At 38.5% G+C, this 27,470-nt stretch overlaps 1 protein-coding gene and 4 non-coding genes across 5 annotated transcripts in view; 1 reads left to right on the top strand and 4 right to left on the bottom strand.

The window, feature by feature from the left end:
- Positions 1–4,160: 4,160 nt before the first annotated feature.
- On the bottom strand, positions 4,161–4,234 carry trnan-guu (transfer RNA asparagine (anticodon GUU)). Its single transcript has one exon. It is a non-coding gene; the product is annotated as a tRNA-Asn (tRNA).
- Positions 4,235–4,554: 320 nt separating this feature from the next.
- Positions 4,555–4,628, bottom strand: trnan-guu (transfer RNA asparagine (anticodon GUU)). Its single transcript has one exon. It is a non-coding gene; the product is annotated as a tRNA-Asn (tRNA).
- Positions 4,629–4,986: 358 nt separating this feature from the next.
- Positions 4,987–5,060, bottom strand: trnan-guu (transfer RNA asparagine (anticodon GUU)). The gene has a single exon. It is a non-coding gene; the product is annotated as a tRNA-Asn (tRNA).
- A 192-nt stretch (positions 5,061–5,252) lies between these two features.
- On the bottom strand, positions 5,253–5,326 carry trnan-guu (transfer RNA asparagine (anticodon GUU)). Its single transcript has one exon. It is a non-coding gene; the product is annotated as a tRNA-Asn (tRNA).
- Positions 5,327–6,974: 1,648 nt separating this feature from the next.
- LOC133641937 (protein shisa-like-1a) overlaps positions 6,975–27,470 on the top strand; it is a 152,470-nt gene continuing 131,974 nt past the window's right edge. The window contains exon 1 of the mRNA XM_062036072.1: positions 6,975–7,033. The gene's annotated coding sequence lies outside the window, so the exon portion shown is untranslated. The remainder of the gene's footprint in view (positions 7,034–27,470) is intronic.

The following is a 27,470-nucleotide window of genomic DNA, read 5'->3' as shown; positions in this document are numbered from 1 at the left end:
GGATTGTTAATAATCAAATGTTTTTCTTATGCTTTCGATACCTCTCTCTCTATGTCCACTACTTGCTGTACATATCCTACCAAGTCAGACCTACACTGTTTCAATGTCCATTTCTCTTAAGATGCAATTGTTGATGCTGATTGTTGATGACAGAAGTGTTGATACCTACCAAACCTAACCACCCACCTCCATATCCCACACCCCGGATTGTAAATAATGTAAATAATTCAATGTATATACTCTGATGATTATCTTGTGTGATGACTGTATTATTATGTTAGTATATATTTGAGAGTATATATCTGTATCATGAATCCCAGACTTAAACAAGTTGAAAAACGTATTCGGGTGTTACCATTTATTGGTCAATTGTACGGAATAGGTACTTCACTGTGCAATCTACTAATAAAAGTTTCAATCAATCAATCAATCATAGCAAATTATGCAAATTACTCAACTGCGTCACTTTGACCACGCCCATAACCAAGCCACCACCGCCACGGTGTCTTGGCAGTTTCGGGGAAACCCAGTAACCGTCTTGAATTTTAACGCCGTTTATCATTGTACCGTTTATTGTTACATCCCTACTCACACCCTGGCCAGAAACGTGACAAATCACTGTATGAAAATACAAGGCGTCAAAAGAACAGTTTCTACACCCAGGCGACCAATCTGATGAGCACTGTGAAATAACTAATGTGTCACTGACTGTACTAACTCACGTCTTCATCTTTTTGCCTTGCTCAATTCACCACTGCAGTCGTATTTATTAGCCTTGCACATATAAGTTATTTCAGTACTTGTTTATGTTTTTAGTTCATTGTTAATATTTATTGCTTACATTAAACCAGGGGTCACCAACCTTTTTGAAACCAAGAGCAACTTCTTGGGTACTGATTAATGCGAAGGGCTACCAGTTTGTTACACACTTAAATAAATTGCCAGAAATAGCCAATTTGCTCAATTTACCTTTAACTCTGTTATTATTAATAATTAATGATATTTATCTTTGTCGAAACACTGATCATCTTAATGATTTCTCACAATAATATATATAATATAATATATAATAATATTTATCTGTTTCTATATATAGAAACAGATAAATATCAATATGCAACACTTTATTTTTATATTTTCTCTAAGTGCACATTTTTCAAATTGAACATTTTCAAATGATCACTTCTAAGACAGTCTTGTGAAATCACAATATCCCATTTTAACTAGCTAGCCACTAACATTTTTTAACAAATCATGAATTTCTTTGCACCATGTTTGTACAAATAATAACTCATGTAAAATACAAAAGTAAACTCTCAAATTTTTAAATCATGTCACACTTTGAACTGGACACCAAATCTGTTATCTGTTTCTTTGTCAGTTAGTGGGAAGCATGGCATTGCATGCTGTTAACTAGTGTGTTGTACTCTGGTGTGTAACTTGACACTGCAACTCTGAGTGAGTCTTGCAGATGTGCATCAGTGAGGCATGTTCTGTGTTTGTTCTTGATGAAGTTCATGTCAGAAAAGGCTGATTCACAAAGATACGTTTTTTCCTCATTGTTTGCGGAACCTTCTTAATCTTTTGGACATATTTTCAAAGCAATCTGGCCTTAAGCTTAATTATGATAAATGTAAAATGTTAAGGATCGGAAATCTAAAGGGAACATCATTTCGAATGGGATGCAAAGTGCCTGTTTTGTGGACAGATGGACCAGTTAACATACTTGGTGTTGTTGTCCCAGAAAATCTGGAAGATCTAGGCTCAGTAAATTATGATAATCGACTAAGAAAGCTGGACAAAATTATGCAATTATGGAAAGGGAAATCCCTAACCTTGTATGGTAAAATGTCTATTGCGAACTCGTTAATTATTCCTCAATTTATTTATTTGTTTTTGTCATTACCAGCTCCATCACAAAACTTTTTTAAGATTTATGAGCGGAGGGTCTTCGATTTTGTCTGGAACGGCAAACCAGAAAAGATTAAAAGAAAGGTTTTGTACAAAGAGTATGAATATGGGGGCCTGAAACTTCTCAACCTTGAAGCTATGTGTCTGTCTTTAAAAGCATAAATTGTTCCAAAGATGTATTTAAACATTGAGTGGTACACAAATGTCCTGTTGGACAAAAAACATGTACTGTATCAAAAGAAATTGTATCCTTTTTTACAAGTGATCCCCTCCCATTGTTCTTATGTAGAGAGTCTGCTGGGAAACATGGCGGGGTTCATAAAGGAAACAATGCACTCATAGTGGTGTTTTCAATTTTATGTGCCAGAAAAAAGAGACGATATTTTGCAGCAGATAATATGGATGAACTCTAATATTGTAATAGATGGAAAGCCTTTCTTTTGGAAAAATATGTTTGAAAGAGGAATCATTTTTGTCAATGATATTATCAATGAGAATGGTAAAATGATGAAGTATGATGAATTTAGAACTATGTATGGTGATGCTTGCTCAAGCTTTTCATTTTATCAACTAACTGGAGTAATTGGGAAAAGATGAAAACAAATAATTAATTATGGAACTACTAAATTATTAGTTTGTAAACCTCTAATAAGAAATTCTAGTTGGCAAAAAGGAGCTAAAATAAATAGAAAAATATATAATTTTTATTTAATAAAGACATCTTTGAAGGCTGCCCCATACAACACATATGGAAAATGGGAGGACTTTTTTGACTGCCCTTTGCCATGGGATGCCATATTCAAACTAATCTATAAAACTACTATCGATGTGCAAAATCGTTATTTTCAAATTAAAATTATTTATAACTTCTTACCCACAGGGAAAATGTTAAAATTATGGAATATGACAGAGTCAGATGATTGCCGATTTTGTTGTCAGGAGCCTGAATCCACCCTGCATTTGTTTGGTATTGTCATATTGTGTCTTTGTTTTGGGTGGAAGTTGAAACAATTTGTTTAAGGATTGGTTTGTTTATGAAGGTTAATTTGGTTTCTGTTATTTTAGGAGAGTTCATTGACAATCATGATTTAGTCAATTTAATATAGTACTCGGTAAAATGTTTATTTTTAAGGCCAAAAACAGATATTTACTTAGTATTACTCTCTTTAAAACATTTATTCAGTATTTTCTAACTTTAGAAAGTTACATGGTTGAAAACGATAATGATGCCAAAAAAACATTAAAAAAAAGATGAGAAAAGGCTTATTTTGAAAGTATAATTATGTTTATAGATTATATGATATCTGTTGTTGTGTTCCCTAATTTGAGTGACCTGGACATAATCTGGACTGTACATAAATGCTTATTTTGAAAATGTAATTTTGTTTATAAATTATATGCAATCTGTTGTGTTCCCTAATTTTTTTCTGTGTACATGAATGAAGGTGTGTGTTGCTGAGTCCGACTTGGACATTATCTGGACTGGGCCTGGTTTTAAAAACCCTTTAAACAAATCTAATTTCATTGACAACCTGGTCTGTTGAAGATAAGGCCCTTTTTAAAAAAATGAAATAAAATAAGATAAATAAATAAAAAACATTTTCTTGGATAAAAAAGAAAGTAAAACAATATAAAAATAATTACATAAAAAATAGTAATTAATGAAAATGTTAGTGGACCAGCAGCCTATACAATCATGTGTGCTTCAGGGACTGTGTCCCTTGCAGGTGTGTTGTCTATGTTGTGGGAACCAGAATATTGGTAGCAGAAAGAAATAACCCATTTTGTGTGAGTGGGTGTGGATGAGTGTGCATGGGGGAGGTTGTTTGGGTTGATGCACTGATTGAAAGTGTATCTTGTGTTTTTTCTATGTAGATTTAATTTAAAAAAAAATAATAATAATAATTTTTTTTTTTTAGAACAGGCCCGCGGGCGACTCATCTGGTCCTTACGGGCGACCTGGTGCCCGCGGGCACCGCGTTGGTGACCCCTGCATTAAACAAAGAGAGCACAGTCTGCCAAGTCAAATTCCTTGTGTGGTAACCATTTTTTTTGTATACTTTAGCTATAAAAATATTTGAATTCTAACTTTTATTTCTCGGTCATGATCATTTTCGAGCGATAAATGAGGGGAAGACTGTAATATCTTATTGTTGAATCGCCAAACCTTGTGCGGAAAATGTGTGATGTGTCAGATTGCATATTCATTGCTGTTGTATTGACAGTGATAGGCAAAATCCAAAAGAGAGCGTCCCTGGGTGGGCTCGAACCACCAACCTTTCGGTTAACAGCCGAACGCGCTAACCGATTGCGCCACAGAGACATGCGGCACTAGTGAAGTTCGTTTTGTCTTATGCTAACTGCAGAGTCCAGTCTAAGTATTACACGCATGTTCCTCTTGCTCTGTTCCTCATTCGATGCCCCTCCCCTAACTGCATTATTCTGTTTGCATTTGTGTGTGAGAAAGTTAGCAGTTGAGTGTTAATGCTTGCTTTGCGCTAATTTATGTTCTTTTAATTTAGCTTTGACATTGGGTTTGTAATTTACCAGAGAAATAGAGTACAATGTGACGAGCCCTTCCTCCAAGTTTTACACTGCAGCAGTAAGACAATTCCTATTCTGTGTCCAAATCCAAAAAGCAAGCGTCCCTGGGTGGGCTCGAACCACCAACCTTTCGGTTAACAGCCGAACGCGCTAACCGATTGCGCCACAGAGACATAGGGCGAGCGAAAGGAATAACCTTTTTTAATCCTGTAGGCAGGATCCGTGGCGACGGCGACTGTGACGCTACATCTTCCACAGCACATTCCACCCTGAAAGCTGACAGACAGGATCATAAACTTCGCCCTTCTTCTTTCTCTTGCTCTGTGCCTCACTCTCTACAACCCTGCCCCAACACTCCTCATGTGTCTGCAGGCAAACAAGGCCTCGCCCACCCTCTCGACGCAGTTTGGCTGTGATCCGCATTCTTCTGTTTGCATTTATATATCAACGTTTTGTACAAGTTAATAGTTTAATTATTATTCAGCTTTGTTTTCCTACATACACTTTACAAAAGTATATAAAAAAACGAGTCGTCCCTGGGTGGGCTTGAACCACCAACCTTTCGGTTAACAGCCGAACGCGCTAACCGATTGCGCCACAGAGACAAGTGACATATCGTGCGGGCGCCAGCTTCTTTAGTGTTACACCTTCTATTAGCCGCAGTCAAATGAGGCAAAATGTCAACAACTAGCAGCAGACAGAGTCTGCATTCATGAGCTAGGATTCTATTGTAGAGTAGACAATGAGAAAAATATTTTTGCAAAAAACACAAAGGTCATTCGACGTTAAAACTCTAGCGTCCCTGGGTGGGCTCGAACCACCAACCTTTCGGTTAACAGCCGAACGCGCTAACCGATTGCGCCACAGAGACATGTGAACATTTCGTGTAAAATTTTTATAAAATCCATCACCCCATACATTGTAGTCAAACCTCTTACACTACTTTTGAAATGTTCATTCAGACAAATGTTTGTCTTTTTATTCAATATTAGTATCACCCCCGCCACTAAATAACGCCGTGGCAGCATAAAGCAAGCTTTTATTTGTATTCAATGATATAACGAGTTTCTTTCGGTAGTGATGATTCAGAAAAATGCATGTGGAAAGCAAAAATAGATTTTAGACAAAAGAAATGACATGCGGTGAAGTTGAAATTGTTTACAAAATAGTGTATTGAATTTCCTGAACATGTTTAATATTGTCACATGTTTGATGTTGTTGGACAAATGTATTCGTTTTCATGATGACGGGTGAGTGAGAGGCTGTCCATTGTCCACATAGAACTGAAACGCACCAAGGAAAAAAAATAGCTCGTCCCTAGGTGGGCTTGAACCACCTACCTGTCAGTTAACAGCCGAACGCGCTAACCGATTGCGCCACGAGACATGATCGTACACAGACTCATGGTAGAGACATGCTTCGTTGAAGTAAGTCTTAAAAGTCACACTAACTAGAATATGCAATTTCAGAGAAATAGCGTGTGGATACTTGCGCGCAAGCCGGCGGTAAGCGAAAGTCAAACTGAAATGCTAACGTTAGCATGGCGACATTTACAATGCGACAAGTACAAAGATATATGAATGTGAGGCATACGCATGTAAAATTAGCTGAAAAAAAAGCATGCTAACAATTAGCATGTGTTAAGTACCAAATTATCTGAGGTGTACGTGGGAAAATGGGCAAAAAATGTATCATGCTAACAGCGTGTGTGACGTACTAGGTTTAAAGGTGCCACATGTGGCCAAAAATGGTACTGCAATCACGGTCAAAATTCTGTAGTCCCCTCCCACTCTCCATGACTGAGGTTTTTGTAAGATTTGATTACGATTCAGGAGCTAGGATTCGATCCAAAACCGATAATTGATGTATCTTTAGATTATGTATATTGATGCAGTTTTATGTCTATTTTCGTTTAACTAATTAAGCAATCATTACTTGCAACTTTTAAAAACAGTGTATTTGTAAGAAGAAACAGTTGAATTAATTCCCATTACATGTATTAAATTAATGGAAATGTGTGCAACACTGGAAGATAAGAGCCCTAAAATCAAGGAGCTGGTCGGATCTCTCAGTGAGGTGGCTGCTGCAGTCAGCCAAATTTAGAACTGTCTGCATGACTTTATTTACAAGGAATGAATAATCGATTATTAACCTTTATTAATCGATTTTACAATCGGCCGTGTCCGAATTGCAATGCACTTAAAAATCGTTTATTTCCCCCACCTGTAATATAGTGTTGGAAATATAATAGAGATCGGGGAAAAAATTAAAAATAGGTTAGTGAAAGAAAAGGTTAGTGTAGCAGTGGAGGATATGGTAAGATTGCATTTGAAACATGTAGGGTACTAAGCAACACATACATAAAAAAACAGGGTTAAATAAAATCATTTAGAATAGGGTACCATCTCGATTCACACTCCATTTCAGAAGGTGGCGGTAATGCACACCACAAATTTGCTTGACAACCACCATTAAAAGAAGAAGAAGGAAGGCAGTCATGGCGTCTCAAACTATCTTTCACACACAACAGCGCTGACATTTAAAACCCACTCAACATTCTCCCGCTTACGAAAATAAGGTAACTACTCAACTTTATTCACTGTTGATTCGCTGTTTCTCCTTGTTTTCCCGACGTAATATGTACTGTTTTACGGCTGCAATAAGTCTATCATTGCTGTATTTGTTGCAAAGATGTGTAACATTTATTTGCCTCTTCTCTTGTCCAGTTCACATTTTAAAAAAAAGACTCTAATGTTAGTCTCAGTGTGTGTGTGTGTGCGTGTCAGTTACAGATGTGTAAATATAAATTTAGACCCCCCCCGGCCCCCCCCCCCCCAAGCAGTGTTTCTCAAACATTTTAATTTCAAAGCATGTCTTTAACTCTGACAGTGTACAAATGGAACTGAATGGACCCAACACTGTCAGAGTTACAAACTTTGTAAGGGTCAATTTAGACTGTCCGAAAGGAACCCACAGAGTCCCTGGAATCCACAAAGAGACCACTGAAAAACAGATTCAATCAAACAATTCAGGCATGTAAATAAACATTTACAAAATATTTCTGTGTAAATAACTAATTTCACAGCGTATATATCTGCTTATAGTCCGGTGCGTCTATTATATGGGGGGGAGGAGGGTGGTAGTATGTACCGGTGCGCTCTATAGTTGAAAAGAATACGGTACTTTGGGTGCTACCATGAATTGATTAACGTGGACCCCGACTTAAACAAGTTGAAAAACTTGTACGGAATATGTACTGTACTGTGCAATCTACTAATACAAGTCTCAATCAATCAATGCTCTGCCCCCTCTCCTTCGTGGAGGGGGGGGTGGTGGGGGGGCACAGATTCGGTGACCACAGATGTTGCGCTAGCTGGCCAAAGTCGGGACCCAGGGTGGACCACTCATCTGTGCATCAGTTGGGGACGTCTCTGCTGACCGGTCTCCGCTCAAAATGATATCCTGCTGGCCCCGCTATGGACTGGACTCTCACTATTATGTTAGATCCACTATGGACTGGACTCTCACAATATTATGCTAGATCCACTCGACGTCCATTGCACCGGTCGCCCAGGGTGGGGGTCCCCACATCTGCGGTCCCCTCCAAGGTTTCTCATTGTTATCCCATTGGGTTGAGTTTTTTCTTGCCCTGATGTGGGATCTGTGCAGCCCTTTGAGACACTCGTGATTTAGAGCTATATAAGTAAACATTGATTGATTGATTGATACTTCAGATGCAGTCAGTAGTCATTTGTTCAACTTAATTATAATTAATTATATAAGTGGTGTTTCTCGTTTTAGGTCCTCTCTTTTTCATCATTTGGGCTATTAACTGGTGGTTTGCAAGTTCAGTTAAAAAAACTTGTGAGACACATTTGTGCAGAATGTCTTTAGAAACAGCCCTGCGGTAACTCTGACAAAATAACTAGACCAAAATTAAATGTCTACTGTAGAGGAAGCTGGTTCTCCGTAATATACAAAATAAGACTAAGAGTGAAGGGAGAAGTCCGGCCCGTTGGCGTTTTGGAAATGTGACCCCAAAAACGATTTAGTGAATGTTCCTGGTTTAGGGGCTAATTTGCTCCCTGTAAGTGTGTTCTAGATCTGTGGTCCCCAACCACCGGGCCGCGGACCGGTACCAGGCCGCACAAGAAATAAAAAAATAAAAAAAAATATATATATTTTTTAAATTAAATCAACATAAAAAAACACAATATATACATTATATATCAATATAGATCAATACAGTCTGCAGGGATTCAGTCCGTAAGCACACATGATTGTATTTCTTTATGAAAAAAAATAAATAAATATATATATATATATATATATATATATATATATATATATATATATATATATATATATTATTTTTTTATTTATTTTTTTGTCCCCCCAGTCAGTGGGACAAATTTTCAAGCGTTGACCGGTCCGCAGCTACAAAAAGGTTGGGGACCACTGTTCTAGATCAAATGTGTGAATTTCAAGGTAAAATCCCGCCACATTATCCGATCCAATTTTCAACTGATTCGTGTAGCTATTTTTTGTTGTTTACAATCCTAAACTACAAGTATTGAACAAAAAAGACACGCTCTGAGATGGAATATGTTCCTGTATGACACCTTCCTCAGATCCTCTACTAACCAAAGCGGGCGCAGGTGTGTGCCTCTGCTCTGATTCATCCCACTAATCACTTGACGGCTGCTATTTCAGGAGGGACTCAGGTCCATGCTTGCAGAGCAAACACATCCAGCTCCAGGAATAATTAATCTAAAATGGCATTTGTCCAGCGTCACTACGCGGCATGGTATGTTCCGCTGAGGCCACCCTCTCTCCATTCATGGCGTGCATACAGAATACAAATATCCCATATCATCACGGAATAACAGTTGCACAACAGCTGAGGCAGTTTTTGAAACAGTCATGTGACACATGGCCCCAAACGCTTGTTGTCAGGCATAATTCACACGGTTAAAGGCCTACTGAAACCCACTACTACCGACCACGCAGTCTGATAGTTTATATATCAATGATGAAATCTTAACTTGCAACACATGCCAATACGGCCGGGTTAACTTATAAAGTGCAATTTTAAATTTCCCGGGGAACTTCCGGTTGAAAACGTCTATGTATGATGACTTTTGCGCGTGACGTCAATGGTTGAAACGGAAGTATTCGGACACATTGTATCACAATACAAACAGCTCTGTTTTCATCCCAAAATTCCACAGTATTCTGGACATCTGTGTTGGTGAGTCTTTTGCAATTTGTTTAATGAACAATGGAGACTAAGGTGACCATTTCCATGACACCAAAAAGGAGGACATTATGCGGCATATGACAAAAAGGAGGACATTATGCGGCATATCAATACATTACTATGGTGTACATAGGACTCTGGTATACTCTTATTTATAATACAATTTTGAGTGGTTTAAAGATGATGTTTGTGTGGCTGAATAGGAAAAAATATTAAAGTCAAGTGTTTGTTAACAGTATTTGTATTTATTCAATACATTGTGGTGTTCAAAAAGTGACCACTGAGATTAATATTTTCAAATGCAGAGTGCCACAAAGCATAACATGTGTGGACTTAAATGTAAACAACAATTAACAGGTAACATATATAATTAAAAAAAAATGCTTTTAAAAAAATCCTGAATAACCTTTTATATAAACAACAAAGGAGATTGTAACAAACAAACAAACAAACAAGAAAACATTCAACTGCTCAAAAAGCATAGCATTTCTAAAGTGCTTCAGTCTTTTGGGGACTTGTCTTCAGTGTCTGTGTGTGTGCGCAGCAGACCAGTCTTTAAGCAAACTCCACATTCACCCTCTGTAGCAGCTCAGGATCAACAGCCCCTTGCAGCGGTTATCTTGTCATCCAGGGGCGACGAAACTTCACGAAAAAATTTCCTCATTGAAGAGGTACCTGCCGCACGTTTATTACTTTTATGTTTATCCGTACCTGCATGCCGTTCAATTGCAGCTTTCCCCTGACTACTTACGTCGACATCACATCGACAAAGTGTGCAGAAGCCATGGAATGAGTCTCGACTGCTTTTCGTTATAAATTCGTGCTCTTTTATCCATTCAGAATTAAATGAGGTCTTGCGTTTTGGCATGATGCTAACTTTCTGTCAATGTCATGCCGCAGCAGCACATGGACCATTGTTTACCTTTTTAACCAATGATAAGCAGATTTGTATCCGACACCGCTCTTAGCCAATCATTTGATATGTTACTGCGTTGGGGGCATTTTTTTACGGTCTATGATTGGCTATTGCGCTGCAGCCCAGCAAAGATGAAAAAACGCCGCTCTTCAAGCCTAGTGCCTCAAAAAGGAGGACAAATACGTGTCCGGCTTGATGCTGCGCCGGACGCCGGACAGGGCATTAAAAATCCGGACTGTCCGGCCTAAATCCTGACACCTGGTCACCCTAATGGAGACTGCAAAGAAGAAAGCTGTAGGTGGGATCTTTGTATTAGCGGCTGGCTGCAGCAACACAACCAGGAGGACTTTGAGTTGGATAGCAGACGCGCTATCCGACCCTAGCCGCCGACCGCATCGATGATCGGGTGAAGTCCTTCGTCGCGCCGTCGATCGCTGGAACGCAGGTGAGCACGGGTGTTGATGAGCAGATGAGGGCTGGCGTAGGTGGGGCACTAATGTTTTTAGCATAGCTCTGTCGAGGTCCCGTAGCTAAGTTAGCTTCAATGGCATTGTTAGCAACAGCATTGCTAGGCTTCGACAGGCGGCACAGCATTAACCGTGTGGTTACAGGTCCAGTGTTTGGTTCGGTGTCTCCTGATAGTAGTATTGTTGATCTTCTGTCTATCCTTCCAGTCAGGGGCTTATTTCTTTTGTTTCTATCTGCATTTAAGCACGATGCTATCACGTTAGCTCCGTAGCTAAAGTGCTTCACCGATGTATTGTCGTGGAGATAAAAGTCACTGTGAATGTCCATTTCGCGTTCTCGACTCTCATTTTCAAGAGGATATAGTATCCGAGGTGGTTTAAAATACAAATCCGTAATCCACAATAGAAAAAGGAGAAAGTGTGGAATCCAATGAGCCCTTTTACCTAAGTTACGGTCAGAGCGAAAAAAGATACGTCCTGCACTGCACTCTAGTCCTTCACTCTCACGTACCTCATCCACGGATCTTTCATCCTCGCTCAAATTAATGGGGTAATCGTCGCTTTCTCGGTCCGAATCGCTCTCGCTGCTGGTGTAAACAATGGGGAAATGTGAGGACGTCACGCTACTTCCGGTACAGGCAAGGCTTTTTTTATCAGCGACCAAAAGTTGCGAACTTTATCGTCGATGTTCTCTACTAAATCCTTTCAGCAAAAATATGGCAATATCGCGAAATGATCAAGTATGACACAGAATGGATCTGCTATCCCCGTTTAAATAAAAAAAATTCTTTTCAGTAGGCCTTTAAAGTATTTTGTCCAATAAGACGGTGGAAAAACTTGCATCCATTCTAGGGTTGTCCCGATACCAATATTTTGGTACTGGTACCAAAATGTATTTTGATATTTTTTTAAATAAAGGGTACCACAAAAATGGCATTATTGACTTTATTTTAAGAAAAAAATCTTAGGGTACATTAAACATATGTTTCTTATTGGAATTTAGTCTTTAAATAAAATAGTGAACATGTGAGACAACTTTTCTTTTAGTAGTAAGTAAACAAACAAAGACTGTTAATTAACTGCTGACGTATGCAGTAACATATTATGTCATTTATCATTCTGTTATTTTGTCAACATTATGAGGGACAAACTGTAAAAATTGATTATTAATCTACTTGTTCATTTTCTGTTAATCCATCCATCCATCTTCTTCCGCTTATCCGAGGTCGGGTCGCTGGGGCAGCAGCCTAAGCAGGGAAGCCCAGATTTCCCTCTCCCCAGCCACTTCGTCCAGCTCCTCCCGGGGGATCCCGAGGCGTTCCCAGGCCTGCCGGGAGACATAGTCTTCCCAACGTGTCCTGGGTCTTCCCCGTGACCCCCTACCGGTCGGACGTGCCCTAAACACCTCCCTAGGGAGGCGTTCGGGTGGCATCCTGACCAGATGCCCGAACCACCTCATCTGGCTCCTCTCGATGTGGAGGAGCAGGGCTTTACTTTGAGCTCCCCGCGGATGGCAGAGCTTCTCACCCTATCTCTAAGGGAGAGCCCTGCCACCCGGCGGAGGAAACTCATTTCGGACGCTTGTACCCGTGATCTTGTCCTTTCGGTCATAACCCAAAGCTCATGACCATAGGTGAGGATGGGAACGTAGATCGACCGGTAAATTGAGAGCTTTGCCTTCCGGCTCAGCTCCTTCTTCACCACAACGGATCGATACAGCGTCTGCATTACTGAAGACACCGCACCGATCCGCCTGTCGATCTCACGATCCACTCTTCCCTCACTCGTGAACAAGACTCCGAGGTACTTGAATTCCTCCACTTGGGACAGGGTCTCCTCCGCAACCCGGAGATGGCACTCCACCCTTTTCCGGGCGAGAACCATGGACCCGGATATTTTCTGTTAATATCTGGTTATTTTCTGTTTCAACATCTTCTATATATGAAATCCCTTTGGATTGGAAATCTGCCCTTGTAATCCCCCTATTAAGAGGAGGTGACCCTAGTAATCTAAATAATTACAGACCGATCTCTAAATTCTCTGTTCTGGCAAAAGTGCTTGAATCCCTTATCAGTGAATAGATAAAATAATTTTTGGACACCAACTTTATTCTGTCACCATTTCAGTCAGGTTTTCGCAGAAATCACAGTACTGTTACTGCTGCTATGAAGTTTATAAATTATGTAACTGAAGCTCTTGACAAGAAGCGGTGCTGTCTTCCCCTCTTTATTGACTTTTCAAAGGCATTTGATATACACCTGTTCAAATGTAATATCACTTATTCTTCTGTTGTATGGATACTTTATATTAGTTTTGGATGATACCAAAAATGTAGGTATCGATCCGATACCAAGTAGTTACAGGATCATACATTGGTCGTATTCAAAGTCCTCCTGTGTCCAGGGACGTATTTCCTGAGTTCATAAACATGATATGAATTTAAAATAAAGGAAAAAAGATTTTATGACGATAAAAAATATTGATCTAATCATAGTAGTATCGACTAGATATGCTCTTGTACTTGGTATCATTACAATTGATGTCAGGTGTAGATCCACCCATGGCATTTGTTTACATTCAGGGGTGCTAGCTTGCTGTTAGTGGTTAGCTATTGTATCCGCCTACAGTATGTAGTGAAGCATGTTGAGCTATTCCTTGTCCTCCAGTGATGATAATAATACATGTAAGAAACTTAGTTTATTTATTTGTGATTTAGTAAATGATTATTGGGACCACAAGTGTCCCCAGAACACAAATTACCACTTTATTTCAAAATCATAGGTATTTCATGAAGTCAGTGTTTTGCTTACCTGCCATTGACTAATTACTAAACATTTAAAAAAATTCGCTGGACCAAAGTTTTTTTAACAGTCCATACTACAAAATATGTATGTGTTATGATTAGCTGATATCTATCGGTTTAATATTGGTATCGACCCACACTCAAAGCTCTCCAATTGAGTCAGTTACATGCTGTAATTTACGCTCGGCGATATTCATTTATGCCGATATCCATTTGTATCATGGTATAAATTACATCACTATTTATGTCATGTTTAAATGTTACATTGCTAATAAGTCTAATGTAAAAACATCAGGTTATTTTTGAATAACATTTTTTAAAAGCATCATGTCAAAGAACGTGATACATCTGCTTCAAAAAACTGCCTCCATGAACAGTATCTTACTGTATATTTACACACATTGGCAATATTATTTTACAAATGTTATTTTGCTATATGTACAGTATGTTGTTATGATTAAAGCTATTGTTATTGTGTACGTTGCACGGGTGGAAGACTGCCTGGTACACATACATGCATGAAGCGTGCACGCACATAAGCAAGCAAAGTAAACAACAATTTGCTTATTACAATGAGCAACATGATCTCGTGTTTTAAACCTTATTGAACAACAAAACATGAAGTTATTTACTTTAAGTTTTTGTCTAATTTTGTCCGGCAAACACTGGCAATTAAAACAACATTCTCTAACTGTGTTCCAATTGGAAATATAGACTATACTGTATATATTGAGACAGCAATGTGTATGTAGGATGTTTCTTAATGGGGAAATACTGTTTTCATGTTAGTATTTAAGCTTGCTTGCAAGCTTATGTTAGTCGGTCCATCATTTTATCAATGTGTAGTTATCAATCACAGTCTTTTGATCATTTTGATTTAATATGGTAGCTGAGATAGGCTCTAGCACCCCCCGCGACCCCCAAAAAAGGGACAAGCGGTAGAACATGGATGGATGGATGGATGGATGGAATACTAACCGTACCGCGGTTATCATTATTACCTTTCAAGTGCATGGAGTACAAACGGCCGCAGCTGCTGAAAGCGATGCAGAGTGAACCCTCTTGCAGCCCGTAACACATGGCAAGGCAAAGTTATTGAGTTCATTTTCGTCTATCGTTGGATTAATTGACTTACCAAATACTGGCCCAGGTCTGCACACGTCACTCCACCGAGTGTCATGACAGAGTGAGACCTCTTTTCCACCTCGGCTACATATGATCTTTGTGCTGCATGGCGCTGAGTGCTGCGGTTGTCTTTAGCAGGCCAGTCTTACATAGGTCTTTTAGAACGTGGACAAATAACTGCTGTTAGAATTGTCTAATATTACTATCAAAAAAAGGTATTTTGTGATATATATCGTTATTGTTTCATAGCATCAGTAAGCCAACCTAATGCTAATGCTCCAGACTCAACCAGCTGATTCTAACGCTAACTTGACCCAGGTAAAAACAAACCTAATTTTAGAAAAGTTTCTGTGTAAAAGGAGCTATGGTGAGATATTTTCTCAAGCAGCCTGACATAATTACACCACAGTGCAATTTGACAGTAAGTTGACAGTCCAGGTGTGCGACAGGTGATGAAGGGGCTTCTCAAAATAGAATAAGAAACGAATGACCCCTCTGCCATGCCTGCTGGCGTTACCTCTTGATGCTTCATTCACTCCCTTTTTTTAAGCGCACTTTTCACCCCATCCGCACCTTCACTGTCAGACAAGTCTCCAATTAAGTTGAGTCTTCGCTGGCGTATGTGAGGTCCTGTTGTTTGGCGTCATGACAACCAGGCGTACAATGTCTTCTTTGTTCCTCTAATACCAAAGAGCCTCACCACACTAATAGACCTCATTTGCATGCTTGTGTTGTGTCATAATCATGTGTCCAAAGAGTGGACACCTGCCATTACTGGTTGTGTCGTTTGCTCTTCCCTTCCCTCTCGGTGACTCTATTTACTCAGTCTGATTGTCACGCACACACGAATGAGCTGATTGATGTTGCGTGAAATTTAACTTTAATTTTTAAAGGCGATTGCTGTGGAGAAAGAAGGCTACAAAAAAATAGGGAAAAAAACAACACAGTGACCTAACCTTAAATAATTTGATAATCAGGCCTTCACCGACTTAAAGGGGAACTGCACTTTTTTTGGAATTGTGCCTATCGTTCACCATAATTATGAGGGACAAGAAGACAAGTTTTTTTTGCATTCTAACATTCTAGGTGGCGAGCAATGAGTTCTACCTCTAAAGCACTTTAAAAATGCATTCGAAAACTGTCAGCACTACTTTATTTATGTTCTGTAACCTGTATAATAACCAAACTGTAGCAACATTGTTATTGTAAGATTATGCGGTCAGGATTAGGCTTGCCTCAGTGAAGAGGACGTCCCTGCCATGCACAGTCCACCACAGGCACCGGTGGAGGTGCGACAGGCCTAAGGCCCAGCGGCAAGACCACCTTGCTGTAATTAAAGGACACATTTCACCACACCTTGTGTGTGTGTGACAATCATTGGTACTTTAACTTTAAAATGCTTGGGTATTAGCCGTAAAAGTTAACTACGGAAAGAGATAAGCTAGATTAAACGTGTTTGAATTTGTAATACACAACACTGTGATAGAACGCCAATCTGTACTGACTGAAAAACATGAATAATCATATTACAGTATCATATTACAGTACATGTAAAATATTATTTCATGTTTGGTTTGTACACAACTAGCCAGACAGTGTATGTACTGTAGTTGTAATAACACACATGACGTGCTGCGTGTGTCATGATCATAATTAAAGTGACTCACTTGATGAACAGTTGTTCATCTGAATGTTTCCTTTTGATTTTGGGTATGCAATTCATTTATGTCGAAATAGACAAAGCTCAAACAAAATCTCGTTGACATGTATGACTTAAGTGTTATTATGACAATGACAATAAAGGAATTGATTGATTGATTGATTAATTGATTGAGCTTGTCTCCAAATTCCACATTTGCAGCTTCGAGTCGATTTCACCGCACTATATTGGCTTCCGTCTGCTCCAAAAATAGTCGTATTTGTTGTTTGTTATCCAAAGATTACAACACACACAAGCGTTTTGTATCCAGAAGTAGGAACACACTGGAAGTCAGACGTGCACTGCTATGGAAACGTAAATAAATCCATCCATCCATCCATCCATTTTCTACTGCTTGTCCCTTTCAGGGTCGCTGGAGCCTATCTCAGCTGCACATGGGCGTAAGGCGTGGTACACCATGGACAAGTCGCCACTTCATCACAGGAAACGGAAATAAATGCGCCGAATAATTAGTTTGGGCAATGATTAAAATGATCAAAATACGGTAAATAGTGAACATATTACATATTGTTATGATGGTGTCTGTTACTACATTATATATATACTTGCAGTGTGTATATAAAACATTACATATTGTTATGAAGATGTATGTTACTACATTATATACTGTATATACTTGCAGTGTGTATATAAAACATTACATATTGTTATGAAGATGTATGTTACTACATTATATACTGTATATACTTGCAGTGTGTATATAAAACATTACATATTGTTATCAAGGTGTCCGTTACTACATTATATATATACTTGCAGTGTGTATATTGTACATATTACATATTGTTATGAAGGTGTCTATTACTACATTATATATATACTTGCAGTGTGTATATTGTACATATTACATATTGTTATGAAGGTGTATGTTACTTCATCAGTGTTGGTGTTAACACACTTTTTGTGTCTTTTTACGCATTGAAATCAGAAAGGATGCGCAATTCCAGAAGACCGCGGGTCCCACCGACGCGGATTTTTGTATTTTTTTTTACTGCCCGGTTTGCTTGTTTTTATTTATTTGATCGATTATCGCTTTCCGCCGGTGTTTTGTTTAGTTTATATTTGCCGGATCAAATTTCCGTCCCCGTTTATTGCGTTTTTATTTGTCGTAAATTTTGATTCGCCAAAAGTTTTATCAATGACAAATACTGCCTCGGTTTGCACTCGGACAACTTTACCGCGAGGGGCTGTCAAAATAAATACTTCATGGTAAACACTAAGGTGAGTGTAAAGTCTACCTTTTTAACTTCATCCTGTGCCATGTCTCCAGTAAATGACTTGTTTTAGTCTTGTGAGTCTATGGAAACTTCACTTTTATCTCCCTCTGAAGCGACATCGTTCGAGGATGGACACAGGCTAGCTGTTAGCTTCAAGCTAACCAGCACCCGACCAGACTCCTCCACCCCAAAAACATACTTTGCAGGTCAAAAAATGGGGTAATTGTTTGCCTTTTGAAGTGTTAATGTGCGAGGAGTGTTCAAAAGGAGTCTCTTGGAGAAGTGGGGCGGCGTGGCGATGTTGGTAGAGTAGCCGTGCCAGCAATCGGAGGGTTGCTGGTTACTGGGGTTCAATCCCCACCTTCTACCATCCTTGTCACGTCCGTTGTGTCCTTGAGCAAGACACTTCACCTTTGCTCCTGATGGCTGCTGGTTAGCGCCTTGCATGGCAGCTCCCGCCATCAGTGTGTGAATGGGTGAATGTGGAAATACTGTCAAAGCGCTTTGAGTACCTTGAAGGTAGAAAAGCGCTATACAAGTATAACCCATTTATCATTTATAAGTGGCTGATAAATTAGCAAGTGTCGCTTGCTTCGCTGACAGTGACGTCATCACCGTCATTGTTTACTGAACAGAGATGCTGACTGTGCGTTATAATAAATGTGCATGCGTCGTCAGGCTCTGCTTTTAATTGATAGACTTCCATCCATCCATCCATTTTCTACCGCTTGTCCCTATTGGGGTCGTGGGGGTGCTGGAGCCTATCTTAGCTGAATGGATAGATTTATCAGATTACATTTTTTATTATCTGCAGCACTGGTGTCAAAAGTGTGGCCCAGAGGCCATTTGCAGCCCGCAGCTAATGTTTTAAAGGCCCACGGCACATTCTAAAAATACTATAAAATAAACAAATAAACATAACTAAAGTGGAATCAAAAAGCTTACAGGTGAAATGTAATTTAGAAAAAGTTGCAATTTGACTAATAAAACAAAGCTCTTTTTTTTTCTTTAAAACTGTCATTGCTCAAAACATATTATTGAATCATAATGTATGTTTTTATGAATTATTAACCTATCCAAGGCTCCAATTCCTTCACATCAAAAATTAGAAAAATATTTTTGTGGAAGATTTTGCATATTTTGTTTGTTTGCCATAAAAAAACATAGTTTTCTTTGACAAAAAGGGCAGAAAACAAACAAAAACAAAAAATTACAAAAATAACAACTTAGAATAGACGGCTAGATCTGAAGTTGACTCTAGCGATTTAAGCGTTAAATAAATAATGTATGTATGTCCTGGCACACCATTATCAACCTTTCATTACCAAAACAAAAAACTTTTTACACTTTTATACTGAAATAAATTCACCTACAATTAAATACAAATATAGAAAAAACTACCGGCAGCAGTAAAGTTTAGATCCATGAAGGAAAGAAGAAAGTGAATGAAAGTTTATAATTATACATTTACATATGCATTAAATGAAAGTCGCATTTTTTTAAATATATTTTTCTTTTGTATTATTTTTTTAATGAATTAACGTTTATGACAACCTTTTTCCAAAACACAATATAGAATGTGAGATATAACAGGATAATGCATACATTTATCATTTGTTTTCAAAACAGTTACACAAAAGTGAGACCCCAGAAATTTACTGTGGGACCCCATTTTTATGACTTGATAGGGTCCCTGGGACCCCTTTTGGAAAATTCCTAGCGCCAACACTGTCCATTATATATATACTTGCAGTGTGTATGTTGTACATATTACATTATATTGTTATGAAGGTGTCTGTTACTACATTATATATATACTTACAGTGTGTATATAAAACGTTGATGGAGGGTTTTGAAGTTGCTTTCAAGGCTACAACAGTGACTCTCATTACCTGCATCTTTCAAGCATTTATTTTTTTTATTATCTTTAAAATCCCCCCCAAAAAAGACATGTTTTTGTCTCTCATAATGATTGTGAACCATAGGCCAAAAAAAAAAAGTAAAGTTCCCTTTTAAGTCATATTTTGCACCAGCAATGTCGTCCATCTTAGCCAGCCAAATTTGATGCAGCAAAAGTTTTTCTTTCAACATCAGCTTTGTTTATTTCCACCTTGCTGCTTGTTTGACCTGCGAGGCTCAAGGCACATGCCCAACATGTACACCTGTCATCACCGGTGCAGTCAAATATCCCCTGTCAAGACAAATATTGGCACTGTCATTAATCATGCGAAAGCATCCAGATAAAAGAAGTGCCTTATATCTTTCAGTCGTGGGTTTGCGGTCTCATTAAGGTCTTGTGATTAATGGGTAGTGACAGCAATCATTTGTAAGAAGATCAAAACCTAGGATCACATCTTACATGAATTCCAAAGTAAAAGCATATACAAATAGTTTTAGTAGCTGGCGGGAATAACGTCATTACACAACGTGCGTAGTGACCTCAGACAGTAACGTGGCGCCCAGGCCACAGATGTTACGATGTTATCGATTACATTTTTTATTGATTGATTTGGTACATTTGTTCCCCTCGATCTGACTCTTTCTTTCTTTCCTTTTATATTGTGGCCCTAATACTAACAATCACTTTTCTACTAATTATAGTGCATTATAATGACGGTAGGCCTAAAATCCACAGAAACAATTCAAAGTTTGGCTATATTTAAAAGAAAAGATTGCAACAGCGCAACTTGTAATATTTGCAAGGTTGCTATTTCATGAAAAGGAGAACATACGAGCAATATGCTGAAACATTTGAACACACAGCATGCAATAACTACGAATGAAAGTCGCGTTTTTGAACCGCTCCAATCTCCCCCCAAGCAGCAGTAACGCGAGCACAACAGGTACTAACACCACCGACAAAGTTAGCACTATTGTTTGGATCTGAATCTGAAGTTAGGATTATTGTTTGTTCAATTGAAATGACCTCCAATTTTAACTTTTTAAGGTCAAGGCAAGTGTTGCCTTAATGGAGGGTTCATATTTTAGGGTACCAAGGCAAGTTGGAAGGGCACCCAGGCAAACAATATTTTCTTTCCAAGCAGGGGCTCTAAAGCATGCATATATATGTATGTATGTGTGCATGTATGTATGTATGTATACGTACATATGTATATGTACATGCATATATATATATATATATATATATATATATATATATATATATATATATATATATATATATATATATATATATATATATATACATACGTATACATATATACGTATATACAAACCCCGTTTCCATATGAGTTGGAAAATTGTGTTAGATGTAAATATAAACGGAATACAATGATTTGCAAATCCTTTTCAACCCATATTCAATTGAATGCACTACAAAGACAAGATATATTTCATGTTCAAACTCATAAACTTTATTTTTTTTTTGCAAAAAATAATTAACTTAGAATTTCATGGCTGCAACACGTGCCAAAGTAGTTGGGAAAGGGCATGTTCACCACTGTGTTACATCACCTTTTCTTTTAACAACACTCAATAAACGATTGGGAACTGAGGAAACTAATTTTGAAGCTTTGAAAGTGGAATTCTTTCCCATTCTTGTTTTATGTAGAGCTTCAGTCGTTCAACAGTCCGGGGTCTCCGCTGTCGTATTTTACGCTTCATAATGCACCACACATTTTCGATGGGAGACAGGTCTGGACTGCAGGCGGGCCAGGAAAGTACCCGCACTCTTTTTTTACGAAGCCACGCTGTTGTAACACGTGCTGAATGTGGCTTGGCATTGTCTTCCATGAAAAAGACGGCACTTAGATGGCAGCATATGTTGTTCCAAAACCTGTATGTACCTTTCAGCATTAATGGTGCCTTCACAGATGTGTAAGTTACCCATGCCTTGGGCACTAATGCAACCACATACCATCACAGATGCTGGCTTTTGAACTTTACGTCGATAACAGTCTGGATGGTTCGCTTCCCCTTTGATGACACAATGTCGAATATTTCCAAAAACAATTTGAAATGTGGATTCGTCAGACCACAGAACACTTTTCCATTTTGCATGAGTCCATCTTAGATGATCTAGGGCCAAAAGAAGCCGGCGGTGTTTCTTGATGTTGTTGATAAATGGCTTTCGCTTTGCATAGTAGAGCTTTAACTTGCACTTACAGATGTAGGGACGAACTGTATTTAGTGACAGTGGTTTTCTGAAGTGTTCCTGAGCCCATGTGGTGATATCCTTTAGAGATTGATGTCGGTTTTTGATACAGTGCTGTCTGAGGAATCGAAGGTCACGGTCATTCAATGTTGGTTTCCGGCCATGCCGCTTACGTGGAGTGATTTCTCCAGATTCTCTGAACCTTTTGATGATATCATGGACCGTAGATGTTGAAATCCCTAAATTTCTTGCAATTGCACTTTGAGAAACGTTGTTCTTAACTGTTTGACTATTTGCTCACGCAGTTGTGGACAAAGGGGTGTACCTCGCCCCATCCTTTCTTGTGAAAGACTGAGCATTTTTTGGGAAGCTGTTTTTATACCCAATCATGGCACCCACCTGTTCCCAATTAGCCTGCACGTGGGATGTTCCAAATAAGTGTTTGATGAGCATTCCTCAACTTTATCAGTATTTATTGCCACCTTTTCCAACTTCTTTGTCACGTGTTGCTGGCATCAAATTATAAAATTAATGATTATTTGCAAAAAAAAAAAGTTTATCAGTTTGACCATCAAATATGTTGTCTTTGTAGCATATTCAACTGAATATGGGTTGAAAATGATTTGCAAATCATTGTATTCCGTTTATATTTACATCTAACACAATTTCCCAACTCATATGGAAACGGGGTTTGTACATGTAAGAATGTCTGAAAATGTATGTCGCAAGAGATATACTAACAATATATCTTTAATATTTATCATCTGTCTTTGCAGCGCGATCGCCTCCTTTCTCACAGCCATTTGTGCGTAACTGTGCCAGTTTGCAGGCACATTTCAAACGCGCTGAATATAGATGCAAAGCAGCGGCCGCAAAACGGTTTTAGGCTTGATGAGTCACATTGTGAGTGCTAAATGATTATTGTGGGCGTATATATTCTGTATATACATCAACACAGACACGCTTTATGTACAAAACCCAAAACCAGTGAAGTTGGCACGTTGTGTAAATGGTAAATAAAAACAGAATACAATGATTTGCAAATCTTTTTCAAACTATATTCAATTGAATACACTGCCAAGACAAGATACTTAATGTTAGAACTGGTAAACTTTGTTATTGTTTGCAAATATTAGCTCATTTGGAATTTGATGCCTGCAACATGTTTCAAAAAAGCTGGCACAAGTGGCAAAAAAGACTGAGAAAGTTGAGGAATGCTCATCAAGCACTTATTTGGAACATCCCACCGATGACAGGCTAATTGGGAACAGGTGGGTGCCATGATTTGGTATAAAAGCAGCTTCCATGAAATGCTCAATCATTCACAAACAAGGATGGGGCGAGGGTAACCACTTTGTGAACAAATGTGTGAGCAAATTGTCGAACAGTTTAAGAACAACATTTCTCAACCAGCTATTGCAAGGAATTTAGGAATTTCACCATCTACGGTCCGTAATATCATCAAAAGGTTCAGAGAATCTGCAGAAATCCCTGCACGTAAGCGGAAATGCCCGTGACCTTGGATCCCTCAGGCGGTACTGCATCAAAAAGCGACATCAGTGTGTAAAGGATATCACCACATGGGCTCAGGAACACTTCAGAAAACCACTGTGGAAAAGTGTTCTGTGGTCTGATGAGTCCACATTTAAATTTTTTTGGGAAACTGTGGACCAAAGAGGAAAAGAACCATCCGGACTGTTATAGGCGCAAAATTCAAAAGGCAGCATTTGTGATGGTAAGGAGGTGTATTAGTGCCCAAGGCATGGGTAACTTACACATCTGTGAAGGCACCATTAATGAGGAAAGGTACATACAGGTTTTAGAGCAACATATGTTGCCATCCAAGCAAGGTCTTTTTCATGGACGCCCCTGCTTATTTCAGAAAGACAATGCCAAGCCACATTCTGCAAGTGTTACAACAGCGTGGCTTCTTAGTAAAAGACTAGACTGGCCTGCCTGTAGTCTAGACCTGTCTCCCATTGAACATGAACATTGAACCCATTATGAACCCTAAAATACAACAGAGACTCTGGACTGTTGAACAACTTAAGCTGTAGATCAAGCAAGAATGGGAAAAATTGGTCTCCTCAGTTCCCAAACGTTTACTGAGTGTTGTTAAAAGGAAAGGCCATGTAACACAGTGGTAAAAAATGCCCCTGTGACAACTTTTTTGCAATGTGTTGCTGCCATTAAATTGTAAGTTCATGATTATTTGCAAAAAAAAAAAAACATTCTCAGTTCGAACATGAAATATCTTGACTTTGCAGTCTATTCAATTGAATACAAGTCGAAAAGGATTTGCAAATCATTGTATTCTGTTTTTATTTACCATTTACACAATGTGCCAACTTCACTGGTTTTGGGTTTTGTATTGCACTCTCTACTTTGCTCTTTTAAGAGAGACAATCCTCTGTGTACGGGTTTAGTAGATCAGCGTTGTGTGTCCTATCAAGTTTACACATGTTTAATTAGGGCTGTCAAAATTACAGAGTTAACTCATTGGATTCATCGTGAAAAATTATGAACACACTTAGGATTAATCATGCAATTTATTTTTGACCGTACCAACTATTTTTCCTAAGTCGCTATACGGTCAGATTAATGCATACGCCAGTACAAAGATGAGTGAGAAGACTGGTGGCAAATTTTACTACAAAATACGGCCTGAAAGAATTTTAGATACAACTGTTGTCGGGTTTTGCGCAAATATGACATGCACTCAAGTAAAATGTTTCTGGATGACATTCTGGCAATAAGATTGCATTTTTGTACACATATTGGGGTCTTTTCTTATGCTAATTTCAATTAGGCAAGCAAGTAATCAGCTGTGATTAATGATGATCAACCCAAATTTCACGATGTGATTAACTTAATTTAAAAAAATCATTTGACAGCCCTAGTTTTATACACGCAAACCTTTGGTAGATCAGGCCCACACTAGAAAGTGGCTTCAAAATATGACTTTGGAGAAAAATGTACACCTAATCATATCTAATACATATTATTTAGACCAAAAGGAAGTGTGATAAATAAAGATAATCATAACTCTCCTTTACTCTGCTTATAGGTTATATGTACATTGTACAATAATCTGTTTTGAGTCAAATGTGATTAACCAACAGGGTCTCGAAAATAAAGATTCTGGTTGAACTATTTTAAAATCTTTCTTACAGCATTTTGGGAGTAGGGGGGCTGTTTGCAGTTTAAACACTAAACTGGGTCATTTGTTTGTTTGAAAAGACTAAACCAGTGGAACTTATAAAGTTAGACCCATTTCAGATCATACAATTTTGCGAATTGGATTTGTTTTGGAGGGGACACAAAACATCAGAGTTCAAACTACTGAGGGATCTCCGCTCGGTAAGCATAACATCTGCTTGTATTTTCTTTTCTTTTTGACTTTTTTGCTGCAAAAGAAGGAGCAGCCCTGAACAAAAGGTGTTGGCCAAGAAGTTTTGGGAAGTGGTTGTTTGCAACATTTACACAGAGGGCGCCAACTTTCCAATTTATTTTACACGGTAAATTCCGCCCTCTTACGGCTTCCCATTCAATCCACTTTATTTATAGAACACATTTCAGAAAAGGATACATGTTTCACAAAGTGCTGCACAGGAGTTAAAACACATTTAGAAGCAGGTTAAACTGAGGACAGTCAACTAACATTTAACTTAAAAGACAATAAATACATAAAATACATGAAGACTAAAATCACACAACTATCATACTGGTTTAAAAGACATGGAGTAAAAATATGTTTTAAGTTGTGATTTAAAAGTCATTAAAGATGGAGCCGTCTGAATAGCAAGAGGGATATCGTTCCAAAGTTTTGGGGAAACAGCAGAAAATACACGACCCCTCTGGGTTTTCATCGTGTTTTTCGGACGACAAGAAGAAACTGATCAGCTGACCTCAGAGAGCTGTGGGGGTGTAGGTTTTAAAAGGTCTGACATAGATTGTGGCGCCAATCCGTTAAGAGATTTAAAAACAAATAATTACATTTTAAAATGAATTTTTAGATTAACTGGGCGCCAGTGAAATTATGCTAAAATGGGGGAATGTATTATGTTGTTTTTTTTGACCAGTTAAAAGAGGCCTGCTTCATTCCAGCATAGTCCAAACGTGATGAAATAAAAGCATGGATTACCCGCTCAAAGTCGTAAAAATATTACATTTTTGCTAAAAGTCTTAGATGATAAAAACTGGAGCGTACAACAGAATGAATCTGCTGTTCCAATTTAAAATCATTGTTTAACTTAAAACCAAGATTTGTGACTGTGGGTTTTAAATAAGGCATCAGGTGGTCCAGGACACTGGGGTGAGCATTCTGGTTTACTTTTGAGTCAAATAAAATTACTTCCACCTTCTTCTCATTTAAATGTAAGAAGTTTACTGCCAACAATGCTTTTATGTCCTCAAAACAATTTAAAAGTGATTTTAAACATGTGTCACTTTTTCTGTTTAGAGGGACATAGATTTGCGTATCATCAGCATAAAGATGATACGATATATTTTAAAAAAATGTGTTGCACAGGCAGGATGTGCACTGAAAACAGGATTGGTCTAAGGATCGAGCCCTGAGGGACACCACAGGACAAGGGAGCACAGGCTGAAGCCGAATCATCAATTTGGATCTTAAAAGTCCTGTTTGTCAGATATGACCTGAACCGTTTCAAAGGCGTGCCTTTTAAACCCACACATTGTTCTAAGCGACTAATGAGAGTTGCGTGATCTACTGTGTCAAATGCAGCGGTTAGATCTAAAAGAATGAAAATGGCAGAATCGCCAGAATCAGTGGACATTAAAAGGCAGTTAAAACCCCTTAAAAGTGAAGATTCAGTGCTATGCAAGGTTTTAAAACCGGACTGAAAAACAATCGAGAACAAATAAAGATAAGACTGAAATTGTGAAAGCACAGCTCTGTCTAAAATATTTGAAATAAAAGGAAGCTTAGAAATGGGACTAAAATTATCGTGCGTAACTCCGGCTTCCTCCCACCTCCAAAGACACGCACCTGGGGATAGGTTGATTGGCAACACTAAATTGGCCCTATTGTGTGAATGTGAGTGTGAATGTGAATGTTGTCTGTCTATCTGTGTTCGAAGGTAATAAGCGGTAGAAAATGGATGGATGGATGGATAATGTAATTTAAAGTTAAAGTTAAAGTACCAATGATTGTCACACACACTAGGTGTGGCGAAATTATTCTCTGCATTTGACCCATCACCCTTTATCACCCCCTGCGAGGTGAGGGGAGTAGTGAGCGGCAGCGGTGGCCGCGCCCGGGAATATTTTTTGGTGATTTAACCCCCAATTCCAACCCTTGATGCTGAGTGTCAAACAGGGAGGTAATGGGTCCCATTTTTATAGTCTTTTGTATGACTCGGCCAGGGTTT

This window comes from Entelurus aequoreus, linkage group LG24 (assembly GCF_033978785.1).
Source record: "Entelurus aequoreus isolate RoL-2023_Sb linkage group LG24, RoL_Eaeq_v1.1, whole genome shotgun sequence".
NCBI classification, from domain to species: domain Eukaryota; kingdom Metazoa; phylum Chordata; class Actinopteri; order Syngnathiformes; family Syngnathidae; genus Entelurus; species Entelurus aequoreus.
Note: the sequence above shows the minus strand (reverse complement) of the source record. Positions and strands in the feature narration are given on the sequence as shown.